Here is a 15,463-nt window from a genome sequence, read left to right on the forward strand (position 1 = left end):
GATTTTATAGCCCCCTATCTTTTCAAACTCTGCAAAAATACTCAAAACTTCTATCTGGGTATTTTTCTTTGGGTTCAGGAAGAAGACAATATCATCAGCATATAATTTTATGTTTGTCATTCCTTGAACCGGGACTGTGTGAGCTCTTTTTTCCCTGATTGCAATTGCTAACGGTTCTATGAACAGAGCGAATAAATTCGGGGAAAGTGGACAGCCCTGTCTGGTGCCTCTATTTATTTGGCATATCCCTATATTAACAGAGTTAATTAAAATTTTGGCCTGTGAATTTGTGTAAAGTTGTTTCAATAGAAAAATAATCTTATCTGGTAAGCCAAAATGTTCTAAAATTGTAAAAAGACAATTCCAAGAAACAAGATTGAATGCATTTTCGGCGTCTAAAAACCAAATCTGCGCTTTGACCTTATTAATATTAAAAAAATCTAGTGCCTCTAATAAAAAGTTTGTATTATTATACAGCTGTCTCCCTGCTACAAAGCCGCACTGATCTGTCCCAGTAAGGGATCCCACCATCTTATTTAGACTATTGGCAAGGAGTTTAGTAAACATTTTATAGTCAGTATTTAAAAGGCTTATTGGTCTATAAGAGTTCACATTTTCGCTATCTTTATCTTTTTTTTTAAATACTGACCACCAGTGCCGTGCGAAAAGATGCAGGTGGGTCTCCTCCTTGTAGCAAATAATTTGCAAGTTTTAAAAATTCGGGGCAGAGTACAGTAGAGAATGCTTTAAAAAATTCTGCAGGGATGCCATCCTCTCCAGTGGCTTTGCAGTTAGGCAAAGAGCTGACAACCACATCTAATTCTTCCTTCGTAAATTCCACTAACAAAAACTTTTTAAAATTATTTTCCAAAGTTGGGATTGGCAATTTCCGCAGAAATTAATCAATTATCTCTGGGGAGACCTGCTGAGTTGTCTGATATATGTCTTTATAATGTCTAAGAAACACCTCGCCTATTAATGGCGTAGTTTTTACGCAAGTTTTGGTTACATTGTCTTGAATACATTCGATTCTGTTTCGAACTTGTTCTTCCTTTATTTGCCAAGCTAGCAGTCTTCCCGTGTACTCGCTATCTTCATAGCTTGTCTGAAGATATAACCTGCTAGCCCTATCCCCTAAGTCATAATAGAATTCCCTCATTTTTGTTTTTGCGTTCTGTACTTCTTGCCTATTATTTAAAGTCCTATTTCTGAAGTATTCTTGATTTGCATAAGCTAAACTATTTTCTATTGCCATTCTTTCCTCCTTCTTAGCTTTTTGTTTCGGTATCTCTTTTGAGGTAATTATACCTCTCAATGTAGCTTTAAAAGCATCCCATATTATGTTAATTGGGGCAGAATCTTTATTTATAACGAAGAAAGAACCAATCTCCTTCCCTAACTCTGCGCACCATTGCTCATCTGCTAAATTAAATTTATTAAAATACCACCTTCTTGATACTTGTTCATCTTTCTTCCCTAGAAGAACTTCCATTTTAATGAGTACGTGATCTGAGAAGGCATTTGCTATATGCTCTTATTTACGAATTTCCAGATTATGGGAAGTTAGAAAAAAGTCAAGCCTTGATGAGGAATCATACTTTGCTGAGTAGTAAGAGTACTCACGTTTAGTTGGATTGTTGAAACGCCAATGGTCTAAAATATCTAAATCTGTCTTACAACTCAGTAATGCAATACATACTTGTGGTTTATTTTGCCTTCGATCTTTTTTTGTTGAATCCACCACCGGGTTTTGCAAATAATTAAAATTCCCTCCCCATATAATCTGACCAGGTATACCCGTCAATGCTTGTTTTAACTGCAAAATGGGGAGCGGGTCATCTACAACTGGTGCATATATTGTAGCCAGTATCACACTTGTGTGGTTTATTTTCCCATGCAAAAATGTCCATCTGCCACTTGTGTCTGAATGATATGCTTCAACATGAAATTGAACATGTTTACCTATATAGATGCTCACACCCTTCTGAGCTGTCCCTAATATAGCCGAGCAGCAAAAACCCGCCCAGTTTTTAAACATTTTACTAGCATCTGTTAGGGCTCGGAAATGTGTCTCTTGTAGAAAAATTACATCGGGGTGGTGACTTTTTAGCCAAATTTCTATAGCACCAGTTTTACGCCTATTATTTAAGCCGTTGACATTCAGTGATAAAATTGAGATTTTATTTCTACTCATAATGCAGCCTGCTTTTTATCCATGCGCGCTAGGGAGTCCCATCTAAAGTGTAATATGTGCTATATGTATTAAAAAATACATTACTAAGCAAATAAATTTTTCCTGCAAATATGTCAAGTGCGCAAGTAGGTAGCCGCTTAATCACTGGCTCTCTTCTCCCGATATAACCATAATAGACTAAGTTATACGCTAAAATACATGTCATTAAGTAGTGCAGATTACGCAAGTCTGCCATGTCTAATATAGCAATTGTGCAAATCGTACAATAAATACAATAAAGTGCAAATCGCGCATCTAAAACCACATAATACAGTACAGTACAGTTTGTAACAATTGTGCAAAAAGCTATTAAAGTGCGAATCAGGTAACTGTTAGGCCACTCAAAACAATATACTACAGTACGATTTATATCAATTATGAAAGGTAAACAGCTAAAGTGCAATAAATTCCAATATCCAATGTGCAATATGAGCAATATGTAACAATTGTGCAAAAGGCTATTAAAGTGCAAATCAGATAGCTATTAGGCCACTCAAAACGATATACTACAGTATGATTTATATCAATTATGAAAGGTAAACACTGAAGTGCGATAAATTCCAATATCTAATGTGCAATATGTGCAGTATGTGTAATATATGCAATATGTGCAACATGTGCAATAAAATAGCTACACAAGGCAGCGTTATTTCCTAACAGCATTATGTATCCTTTTCCTTAACTTATTCAAAAGATCAAAAAATGAAAAAATGAACTCTCTTTTTCTGGCTGCTTCACCCCCATCACCCCCCCCCTCTCATCCCTCCCATAAGAAGAGAAACCCTACCCTGCCCCACAATCCTTTCCTCTTCCCCCCCCTTCCTATTGGATGCCATCTTGTTGCATCCTGTTGCGTCCCCTGATTCACTTCACGTCCACCCCCCAAAAAGAGAGAGAGAGAAAAAAAAAAAAGGGTGGGGGAGGACATTTTTGTAATAGCTCAATCTTTATGGTCTATGACAGAGAAATTTTTGCTGTTGCATATAGTACTAAAGCATCCATGGATTCTCTGCCGCATCCCCCAAACTTACAGTGATATCCCCGTGTGCAGTAAAACACGCGGTGAAAGAATGTATTATGATAGTGAAAGCGCCGCATGGCGCGCTGTCAATACATACAAAACAAGCTACCGAAACAAAGATGGTGTAGGCCAGTCGCCATGGGCCGTCCCAAAAGGCAAAAGGGCAGTAAAAACAAAGCCTGATATCCAATCATGCGCCACCGTGTTGCAAACCTATACACATACTAAAGCATCCATGCATTTTTAAACAGTTGGTTAGAAAATAAGACTAGAAGAAACTCTTTATTAATATATTTTTTATAGCTTTGTTGTTGCCTGTGCCGACCTTTCCTTTTGTGGTCCGTAAAATATCGCTATGGCAAGATGGCCACAGGCTTTGGCTGACAAGTATTTCATCAGTTTCTGTGGGCTCCAAAGTGATGCCTGTTTCAGGGTGTTTTAGCTAATGCTATAATGTAAATTTACCGCGGAACAGAGAGGAGGCGAGGGGTACGTGGTTAATGCAATTATAGTTTACAAGGGGAGAGGATGTGTCGTAATGCCCAGAGCTGCTGACTTTAGCCTTAGGCAACTGAATTCTAGTCTCAAAATCAGCTTAATATCTTGTGTTTCTGGTAAAATCACTTGATGCAAGAATACGCCGACAGGGAATCTTGACTGATTGATTCTGACTTTTTGCCCATAGCAGCACAAACATTATAAAAACAAGCATGAATGGCTTGAAGCGGGCGCCGCAAGAGGTTCGGTGGTAGCGGCCTCCATTTTGCAGGAACAACAGCCTGCAATTTCAACAAAAAAATATTTGCAATGCAATAGGTATCGCACTTCAGTGCGAGACCTATGGCACTGGAATGCCGGACGCCATTGTCCCGGCTGCTTACTGCAGGCATGACGTGCTTTGCTTACATTTAAACATGTTGTGCATGCAGTAAGAGAAAGTCAATAATAGTGTTCACATACTAAATGAAACCTGGTCTTGTACTTAACTGAATTAGGGAGATGGCAGTTGTGTGCAGAACCCCATACTCTCTGCCGCATCCCCCAAACTTACAGTGATATCCCAGTGTGCAGCAAAACACGCGGCGAAAGAATGCATTATTAAAGTGAAAGTGCGCATGGCGCGCTGTCACTACATACAAAACAAGCTACCGAAACAAAGATGGCATGGGCTAATCGCCATGGGCCGTCCCAAAAGGCGAAAGGGCGGTAACAACAAAGCCCGATATCAAATTACGTGCCACCGTTTACCATAAAGGATGACGCAAGCCAATCAGAAAGAGGGGTGGAGATTCAAGTCCCTTTCTAAATCTTGTTTACTGTAGCTCTCACAGGCGAGGAGTGCATGCACGCTCCAATTCCAGGCGAGACCTAAAAAGTGAGATGTGATCCAGGTAATAAGTTAAAGGATAAACATGTCTGATACTGACAGCAGTTGTGAAACAGTGGAAGATGGCCAACAAAAATATTTGGTGTGAAAGAAGTGCAAGGGAAATTGTTACATGACTACAGGTTATGTTTATTGCGAATGGTCTGAATTTCGTCACCATGTGGCAAATAGTCAGTTTGCCCAACTCAATGTAACTTTTACAAATACTTGTCACTTCACAAAATTGTCTAAAAATGTCAAAAAGGAAGACCAATAATACAGTAATAACCCAATTACTATATACGTAATATAAAGTAGGTTAATTGACACATAAAGTGTGTGTGCATAATCTATGACATAATTGTACTTCCTCAGTAAATAAAGTTACAGAAATATTATTTACAGCAATACATCTAAATTACACAAATCTTAATGCCTAGTGTTTCTCCATTACTCAATGGCCTAAACAATGTTAGAAACAATATTTATTGTGAGGAGGGGAAGATGGCTGACCTCCGTGATCCCACCCTCCCATCTGGCGCCCCCATGCCGTTCTGGTCTCCTTTTGCAATGTAGATGCAGTGGAAATGAAAACGGATATTAAAAAATGTAAAAACTCATGGAGCAGCTTGTCATGCATTTGAAAGCTTGAAGGTTGAAAGCAAGCAGGAGGTGGAAGCCGCGGATGAGGACGACGCACCTGGTAGGTGCAGTATAGCTGACTGGAAAGTGTGGAGAACTCCTCGATGTGGAGGGTGTGCTCGGTGGCTGCCCATAACAGCTTCCAGGTGAGCAGAGCGGTGCACTGGAGTCACACAGGGTGCTCTTTTCAGCAAACAGCGGTTGCAGTGCTCGGCTTTGGCGTTAAGCTGTATGTTTCTGGCACCGGGACTGGTATGGCTCCGCAGCGTATTGCAGCAGCTAAAGGACGTGGACGTGGCACAGCTGTGGTAAATGCCATGGGTGAAGTAGGAGCAGCAGGATCTTTGACAATAAAGTCAGCTTTTGGTGAGAGGAATTTAAATAGTGACTCAGACACTCGTGACAGGCCTGGGGGTTCTGGGATAACAGCAGAGGCAGATACCCGACCTCAGTTGGGAAGACCAATATTGCGCCTGCTGTGGTCAGGCAGAGCTGGTGGGCTCCTAAGGTCCTGTGCCTCTGAAACAACTATTCCAGGGCTGGAGATGGCTGATGCTCTGAAGAAGGTGATTCATGAGGGGCATGGTGCTAGAAGTAATGCTACAACTGGTTCTGCTACAAACACTGCAGTCACAGCTCTAAATCAGCAGGGGGACGGCCAGGGGAATGGTCTCCTGGATGTGAATGGTGTTAGTAGCGGAGATGAAGAAACCCGAACTAATACGTTGGGAGATGTTGAAGGGGAAGGAGAGAGTCATATTGTGCACATACAGCCAGGCGGGGACGAACACGGTGACTGTAGTTTTTATGTATCAGCTGTGCTATCTGCTTCATTAATATATCCTCACTTATTACCCAGTGATGTGGATACTCACTCCCAAGCTGATCAGACTATCGGTCCAAAACTTCAAGCACAGTTGTATGTTCAGTCATTGCTGTGCAGTGACCATTCTAAAATAATGCTTTTCACCGACTTTCCTCAAACTCATGTGACTAATACTGTTTTGGCTATTGAAGAGGGTATCCGGTCAGAAGTTGTGACCTTGAACATAAGTGGCCGTGATGGTGAGAATGGGGGGTTCACGGAGGCTGAGACTGCTAATGCCGTTAATGCCGCATCGGTGCCAGATGCAGTAAAAGAACATTCCCCCTATGGGGGGAGGGGCCTGAAGGCAAAAGGCACAAAAGGCACTAGAGGAGCTAAGGGAGGAAAGGGGCAAGGCAGCTCAAATGCACCACTATCTGCAGCAACTGGGCGGCTTAAGTATATGGACTTGAGTGGCACGAAATCTGATTCCGGCTACAGCCCCCTGCGTAAGTGGGTGGCACCAAAGGGTGAGGTCAAGACCATCATTCTACGTCTCTCCAACACTGGCACCGTGGAGGTTGCCACATCCAGCACCCCTACGGCATCGGGGGGCTCATCACCACTAGAGCAGTTGACTAGTCCTAAAGGGGACGGGGGCAATAATTCTGAGGTATGTGAGCCAGAATCCGCTCTGACAGAACATGTGGCAACTAGAAATCTTGTGGAGGGTCCACCGGCCAAATCCAGGATTCCACTTGAGCAGGAGGTGTCTTTTTTGTCTACAATCATGCAAGCTCTTTCCATTCAGAGAGCTGAGGCACAGAAATACTACCTCCAAGCTAAAGGGGACAGCCAGGAGATTAAAAAGGCGATAGCAGAAGTTACCACTAAGGTTGCCATATTGACATCAGATGTCGCGGAGTTACAAGAAGCTAATACTTCCACTACTGGATGTACCAAATCTTGTGAGAGTCAGATGGCGTTTCTACAATTCAAAATTGAAGATCTTGAAAATCGCCATCAGCGAAAACATTTATGCATATTTGGTATCCCAGAGGGGAAAGAAGGCTCTGATCCACGGGCTTATGTTGTTAATTTTCTGCAGCAGGCGTTTGCAGAATTGGCGGATTGGGACATGGACTCACATGTTCAACGAGCACATCGACTAACATTTAATATCAGACAAAATAATCAAGCTGGCTCGCCCCGTCCACGCCCAATTTTGGTGTTTTTTGGCAACTTTTTATTGCGCCAAGCAGTCTTTATAAAGCCCATCCCTCGACTTCAATTAAAGTAGATTCTATAACCCTATTCGTGCGAGCTGATTTATGTAAATCAGCAATGGACAAGCGGTGGAAGCTTCGACAGATGATTGATCCCTTTAAAGTAGTTTGTTCCCAAGTGTTTCTGCAGGAGCCAGCCCGGTTGAAGATATTCTGAAATGGACAAACTTATTTTTTTGAGGATGAGGAAAAAACAAAACATGTTCTTTTAGCATTGGAATCTGAGCATAATGGATAGAAAATAGAGAGTGGGGTAGATTTATTGTAGAATATGTTCTGAAAGGAGCTAGGGGTAGCTTTTTCTCTTTTTACTTTGCCTCCTATTTCTTCTCTCTCTCTCCCTTTTTCATTTTCTCTTTTTCATGGCCTATCATGTAGATGATATGGGGTTGTATACTTCTTTTGTGTTTCAGGGTTAATATTCATGATGTATCCACACGCTGAATCTTTAGGTTATATACTGTTGGGTGTTATGGGGGATGTGGCAGGCTGGGCGCGGGGGGTGGCTCGTTCTCCGTTGTCTGTCATCTATCGACAGTCAAAAAAAGGGGATGATTCCCTTCTGTGGGTACTTGGGGGGGACTGGAGGGGACGATGTCCTGAGTATGATTGGATTACTGATGATAGGCCCACTGAGGATGGGTGGGGGTGGGTGGGGTTGAAAGAGCCAAGTAATAATGGGAAATGTGGATATTTTATACAATGTATTTGAATTAGAGAGCAGGTTGGAGAGGGCTGTAATTAAATTAGGAAATGTCTGAGATGAAGTATATGTGTTGGAATGTTGCGGGGCTGAATCAAGTCAGGAAACTGCGTCTAATTGGGGAGGAACTTCGTGCATTCAAACCACACTTACTTGGGTTAACTGAGACTCATCTTGCATATAAGGATAGGTCATTGTTACGTCAACTTGGGTATGATGCAATAGTATGCACGTCACAAACAGTTTTCATACGGGGGTGGCTATAATGAAATCTAGGAATGCAGTGGGCACTGTATTCCGAACATTAGCTGATACCAAGGGTAGGTGGGCGATGCTCAGTTACTGATTGAGGGGCACAAGGTTACGATGTGTGTAGTTTATGGACCGAACAATGATTGTCCTGAAGTTTTTGATGATTTAAGTTTTGAATTACTTGGTTGGTCTGGGGATTTGATTGTGATGGGGGACTTTAACTGTATCATGGACACTACGATGGATACTACTAACAGCAAAGCTCGGGCTAGAATGACTAAGAACAGGGCTGCTCTATTATCATTATTACATATACATCAACTAGATGATGCTTGGAGGGTACTATACCCAACACTTCCAGGGTATACGTTTTACTCTTACCCTCACAAGCAGTATTTCCGTATTGACATAATTTTTGTCAAACGGGCTTTGTTGGAAAATGCTCGTATAGACGTATGTCCCAAAATTACATCTGATCACAACCCAGGTATTTTAACACTAAGAAACAATTGGGTATTAGAAAGGAAACCCGTGCTTTCTCATTTCCCAGACATCTACTTATTAACGCTGAATATATTAATCACACTTGAGGGATATTAAAAGAATATCTCACTAACAATCTGGGATCTGCTAGTATTTCAATAGTATGTCATTGTATGAAAGCTTTTATCAGGGGGATGACTTTACAGTTTGTTGTGGCACAAAACAGGCGCGAAGCTGAGTTGGTAGAGCTGGATTGTCAGGAATATATAGACTTGGAGCACCAGCATGCTAGGGCAGTTGATGTAAGGGATCCAACATCACAGGCACTATACCTTCGGCTCTTAAAGGTCATGTCTAAAATTAACAGAGGACTATCGGTGAAGATAGCTACTGGTTACCACAAATACAATGACATTATTAAAGCGGACGAGCCTCCTGACTCATGGAATGTTACTAATATCGTTGTATTCCCTAAAAAGGGAAAGCCAAGTGATGATAGAGGCTCATATCGGCAAATATCATTAATCAACTCAGATATCAAAGTCTACTCAAAGATTTTGGCTACACACGTCTCGCTCCTATAACTCACAAACTAGTATCGGAGCAACAGCACGGTCCTCGTCCCTGGGCAAGATACAACGGCTCATATTAGTACGGCAATAACGGCCTTCGACGTCTCTGGCAAACTTGATAAACAGGTAGGGATGATGATGCTATATGCGGAAAATGCATTTGACAGAGTGGCGTGGGAGGCTCTCTTGATGATTATGGACAAATGTGGACTCGGCTCTCAGTTTATTTCTGCGGTCCAGAAGCTTTATAAGAAGTTTGTGGCAGCTATTAAGCTGAATGGTATCACATCCGAACGGTGAACAGGGTACTAGGCAGGGGTACCCTTTGTCCCCCTTGCTGTTTGCTCTGTATATAGAGCCGTTTATCAGACACCTTCAACAGAATAGAGGGATTCTCCCAGTCTGTCTAAATGGCGTGGAATTAAAAGTTACTGCTTATGCAGACGACGTGGCAGTTTTTTCCGCTAATCCCGGTAAAGCCATTGATAATATTATGGTACAGGCTGGAAAATGTGGTTGTTTTTTGGGTTATAAATTCAATGCAGCCAAGACACAAACAATTTTAAACTTTCAGTCTGAAAATAGTTAGTGATATTGTATCTTTGAACTATGAGCCACTCCTCAAAACAATTATGGTTAAGCTGCATAGTTGGCATCGGCTTCCTATTAGTATTTATGGAAGGTGCAACATAATTAGAATGAATGTATTACCACAACCCAGTTATTTTAACACTAAGAAACAATTGGGTATTAGAAAGGAAACCCATGCTTTTTCATTTCCCAGACATCTACTTAGTAACCCTGAATATATTAATCACACTTGAGGGATATTAAAAGAATATCTCACTAATAATCTGGGATCTGCTAGTATTTCAATAGTATGGGATTGTATGAAAGCTTTTATCAGGGGGATGACTTTACAGTTTGTTGTGGCACAAAACAGGCACGAAGCTGAGGTGGTAGAGCTGGATTATCAGGAATATCTAGACTTGGAGCACCAGCATGCTAGGGCAATTGATGTAAGGGATCCAACATCACAGGCACTATACCTTTGGCTCTTAAAGGTTAGGTCTAAAATTAACAGAGGACTAGCGGAGAAGATAGCTACTGGTTACCACAAATACAATGACATTATTAAAGCGGACGAGCCTCCTGACTCATGGAATGTTACTAATATCGTTGTATTCCCTAAAAAGGGAAAGCCAAGTGATGATAGAGGCTCATATCGGCCAATATCATTAATCAACTCAGATGTCAAAGTCTACTCAAAGATTTTGGCTACACGTCTCGCTCCTATAACTCACAAACTAGTATCGGAGCAATAGCACGGCTTCGTCCCTGGACGTTGGGAGATGTTGAAGGGGAAGGAGAGAGTCATATTGTGCACATACAGCCAGGCAGGAACGAACACGGTGACAGTAGTTTTTATGTATCGGCACCAGCGGCTGTGCTATCTGCTTCATTAATATATCCTCACTTATTGCCCAGTGATGTGGATACTCACTCCCAAGCTGATCAGACTATCGGTCCAGAACTTCAAGCACAGCTGTATGTTCAGTCATCGCTGTGCAGTGACCATTCTAAAGTAATGCTTTTCACCAACTTTCCTCAAACTCATGTGACTAATACTGTTCTGGCTATTGAAGAGGGTATCTGGGCAGAAGTTGTGACCTTGAACATAAGTGGCCGTGATGATGAGAATGGGGGGTTCACGGAGGCTGAGACTGCTAATGCCGTTAATGCCGCATCGGTGCCAGATGCAGTAAAAGAACATTCCCCCATTGGGGGGAGGGGCCTGAAGGCAAAAGGCACAAAAGGCACTAGAGGAGCTAAGGGAGGAAAGGGACAAAGCAGCTCAAAGGCGCCACTTTCTGCAGCAACTGGGCGGCTTAAGGATATGGCCTTGAGTGGCACGAAATCTGATTCCGGCTACAGCCCCCTGTGTAAGTGGGTGGCACCAAAGGGTGAGGTCAAGACCATCATTCTACGTCTCTCCAACACTGGCAATGTGGAGGTTGCCACATCCAGCACCCCTACGGCATCGGGGGGCTCATCACCACTAGAGCAGTTGACTAGTCCTAAAGGGGACGGGGGCAATAATTCTAAGGTATGTGAGCCAGAATCCGCTCTGACAGAACATGTGGCAACTAGAAATCTCGTGGAGGGGCCACCGGCCAAATCCATGATTCCACTTGAGCAGGAGATGTCTTTTTTGTCTACAATCATGCAAGCTCTTTCCATTCAGAGAGCTGAGGCACAGAAATACTACCTCCAAGCTAAAGGGGACAGCCAGGAGATTAAAAAGGCGATAGCAGAAGTTACCACTAAGGTTGCCGTATTGACATCAGATGTCGCGGAGTTACAAGAAGCTAATACAGAAATCGAAGACCTCTGAGGCGGAAGCCGGAGGTGGTGTGACTCGTGTTTTTGAATTGTTTATTTTGTGCTTACCTCATATTTTAAAACTTTGTGTCCTATACAGAGATCCTCTCTGTATTTTAAATTCCCGCAAGCATTTGACATACAGCGGATTTAGCGCTGTCCCTTGCATTGATTCACGGCCGCCATCGCTAGCGCGAGGCCACGCCCACCCGCTAGGCCACGCCCACCTCCCCTCTCCCTAAATGTGCTTCCCACGCAAGCGCAGCGGACGAGCGCAGCGGGAGCGCCGTTTGAGCGCCGAAGGCGCGCCTAAGGCAAGCCCGTCTGCGCCTGTCCGCGCGGGACCGGGCCCAGGGCCACAACCCCTGCCCGTCCGACACCAGATACCGACAGGACGTACACTAGCCATGACTTATTGGCACTTCAGCCAGCGCCCAACACTCGCTGTACAAAAATAGAACCTTCAGGATTACATAGCCAGTCTGCTACCTACTGCCCCCATTGTAACCACACAATACCTTTCCGATTACCTGTCGTAAATACGGTACCTGCAAGGAATGGAAAAACAGTTGTCAGAACAATTGCCCTTATCAATGCGCGCTCACTCGTTAAGCATAGGCAAGAGATCTCAGACCTCATTACTGACTTTAAATTGGATGTTCTGTTTGTCACTGAGACATGGACCGATGAATCTTCAGAGCCAGACTTAGCCATAGCAGTACCGGATGGTTACAAAGCATACCGCCAGGACAGATTTAGACAAAGAGGGGGTGGGCTAGCTATAATAGCCAGAGACTCATATCCTGTCAGAACGATTCCTATCCCATCCATATCCTGTGAAGCCATGCAGTTTGCCATCAAGTTATCACCTTCATTTAATTTCAAAGGAATATTGATATATCGTCCCCCTGGAACAAAAACAGCCTTTCTCAACAGCATCAACACAATCATGGAATCAGTTGCCACTGAAAGTGCATTTACGGTCCTAGGTGACCTGAATTTTCACTTGGACCAATTCCATCTAACTGACACGGTCACCCTAACTTCCGATCTGGAAATACTAGGGTTAAAACAACGGGTCACTTCCCCCACTCACCTAGCCGGCCACATCTTGGATCCCATATTTTCCAATTTAGAAGGCCTACAAATAACCAATATATTACCTCTGCCATGGACTGACCATCATGCTATTTTTGCTATTATCACCATTAAAACTCCTTGCGATAACAAACCCACTCCCATCCCTCAAAAGCCTTTTAAAGATTGGAAAAACATCAATCTGGACGATCTAAGGTCAAAACTGGATCATAGTTGCCCAGTACTATCTGCTGACCCCAATTCAGCACTATTTCAATTCCACTCCTGGCTGGGTTGGGCCACGAACCAATCAGCCCCGACTAAAGAATTATCTAAAAATAGATCTAAACCCACTGCCCCTTGGTATAACGAAGAACTAAGGGCACAAAAGCAAATCAACCGGAATAAGGAGAGACAATGGAGGAAAACCTACGATATAGTAAGCAAAGCAACCTATAAGGAATCTCTGGCACTCTACAAAGCCATGATTACAAAGGCAAAAAAAGACTACTACACTGATTAAATCCAAAAATCCAAAAATTCCAGTAGACGATTGTACCAAATCACAAAATCACTGTCAGGCAATTCCCCGGATCTCACTCCCCCCCCGTCACAATCTTTATGTGACTCTTTAGCTTCTTTTTTCTTTGCCAAAGTTGACGATATCTATCAGGCATTCTCGGCAAACTCACTCCCCAGGACAGTCAATTCCCTCATTTTACCTCCAGCCAACACGTTCCCCAGTTTTCAACCAGTTACAATGGACCAAATCAAAATCATAGTGTCCACCATTAAATCAGGATCGGCCCTGGACCCTTGTCCACTCTCAGTGCTTCTGCCGGTAATGGACTTCATCATTCCACTACTCACCCAAGTATGTAATTCAACTCTACTTGCAGGCACTTATCCAGACCCCTTAAAAAACACCCTACTAAAACCCTTGTTAAAAAAACCTTCCCTGGATAAAAATGAGCTAAAAAACTACAGGCCCATTGCGAGTCTCCCGTTTGTGGCTAAGGTGATTGAAAAAGCCATGAACATTCAGATCTCCGAATTTATTGAGAAACACCATCTTCTGGATGACACGCAATTTGGATTCCGGAAATACCATGGGACAGAGACAGCCTTGATTAAGGCTGCCGATGATATCAGGGTAATCCGGGATCAGGGGGGAACAGCCATCCTGGTAATGTTGGATTTATCAGCGGCCTTCGACACGGTCGACCACACAATTTTGGTCGATCGTGTCGAGGGATTTGGAATCTGCCACTCCGCTAAAAATCTAATTGCCTCCTTCCTAGCCAAAAGAACGCAGGCTGTCATCTTAGGCCCATTTCAATCGGCACAACTTTCATCTCCCTGCGGAGTTCCTCAAGGCTCATCCCTTAGTCCGACACTTTTTAATATTTATGTGTCGGACCTTGCTAAAACCATCAAAGCACACGGGATGAGCCTAACCTCCTATGCCGATGATACCCAGTTGGTACTGGCAATCAAAGGTGACGGAGATCAAGTGGCTGAAAAATTTAAGAAGGGACTTATCGACATAGGAGAATGGATGGCCACTAATTGCCTCAAATTAAACTCAGATAAAACTGAGGTGGTCATATTTGGACCTCTTCTCCCAGCCTGGCCATCAAGTTGGTGGCCAGTTGCCTTCGGTACCCCTCCCACTCCAACCGCCATAGTTAGGAACCTCGGTATCTTTTTCGATGAAGGTTTACACTTCATGGATCACGCCAATAAAACAGTTTCCACAGCACATCTAAAACTAAAGATGATCAGAAAAATTCGACCTTTTCTCCCGGAGTCTGCCATCAAAACTCTGGTCACCTCCGTAGTATTCTCCGCTCTGGATTACTGCAATGGCCTCTTTCTTAACGCTCAATCCAGAGTAATAACCAAACTACAAACTATCCAGAACGCAGCAGCATGCCTGCTTTCAGGAAAAACAAAATATGAATCAATATCAAGAAGCATAAAGGATTACCACTGTCTCACCGTTCGAAACAGAATCCATTTCAAGTCCCTTTGTATCGTGTTCAAAGCGCTCAATAATCAAGGACCTTACTTTTTGAAAGAGCAGCTGCAACTGTACAAACCTAGCAGAACGTTACGTTCAGCCACCCTCGGCCAACTGGTCATTCCTCGTACAAAGACGGTATCCTGGGGTGATCGACGCTTCCTGGTGGCAGCCCCAAAGCTCTGGAACACTCTACCCCTAAACATCAGGCAGAGCCCCTCCCTCCTTCACTTCCGTAAGCTCCTAAAAACTTGGCTGTTCGATCAATGATTCCTCCATCCCCACGTTTCTCACCACAAGTAACTAGTTTCTTAGCGCCAAGACGCCCTAGGGTATATGCTGCGCTTTATAAATATTAAAAATAAATAAATAAATAAATAAATACTTCCACTACTGGATGTACCAAATCTTGCGAGAGTCAGATGGCGTTTCTACAATTCAAAATTTAAGATCTTGAAAATCGCCATCAGCGAAATAATTTATGCATATTTGGTATCCCGGAGGGGAAAGAAGGCTCTGATCCACGGGCTTATGTTGTTAATTTGCTGCAGCAGGCGTTTCCAGAATTGGCGGATTGGGACATGGACTCACATGTTCAACGAGCACATCGACTACCGT

Source organism: Triturus cristatus, chromosome 3_1, assembly GCF_964204655.1.
Source record: "Triturus cristatus chromosome 3_1, aTriCri1.1, whole genome shotgun sequence".
In the NCBI taxonomy this organism is placed as follows: Eukaryota; Metazoa; Chordata; class Amphibia; order Caudata; family Salamandridae; genus Triturus; species Triturus cristatus.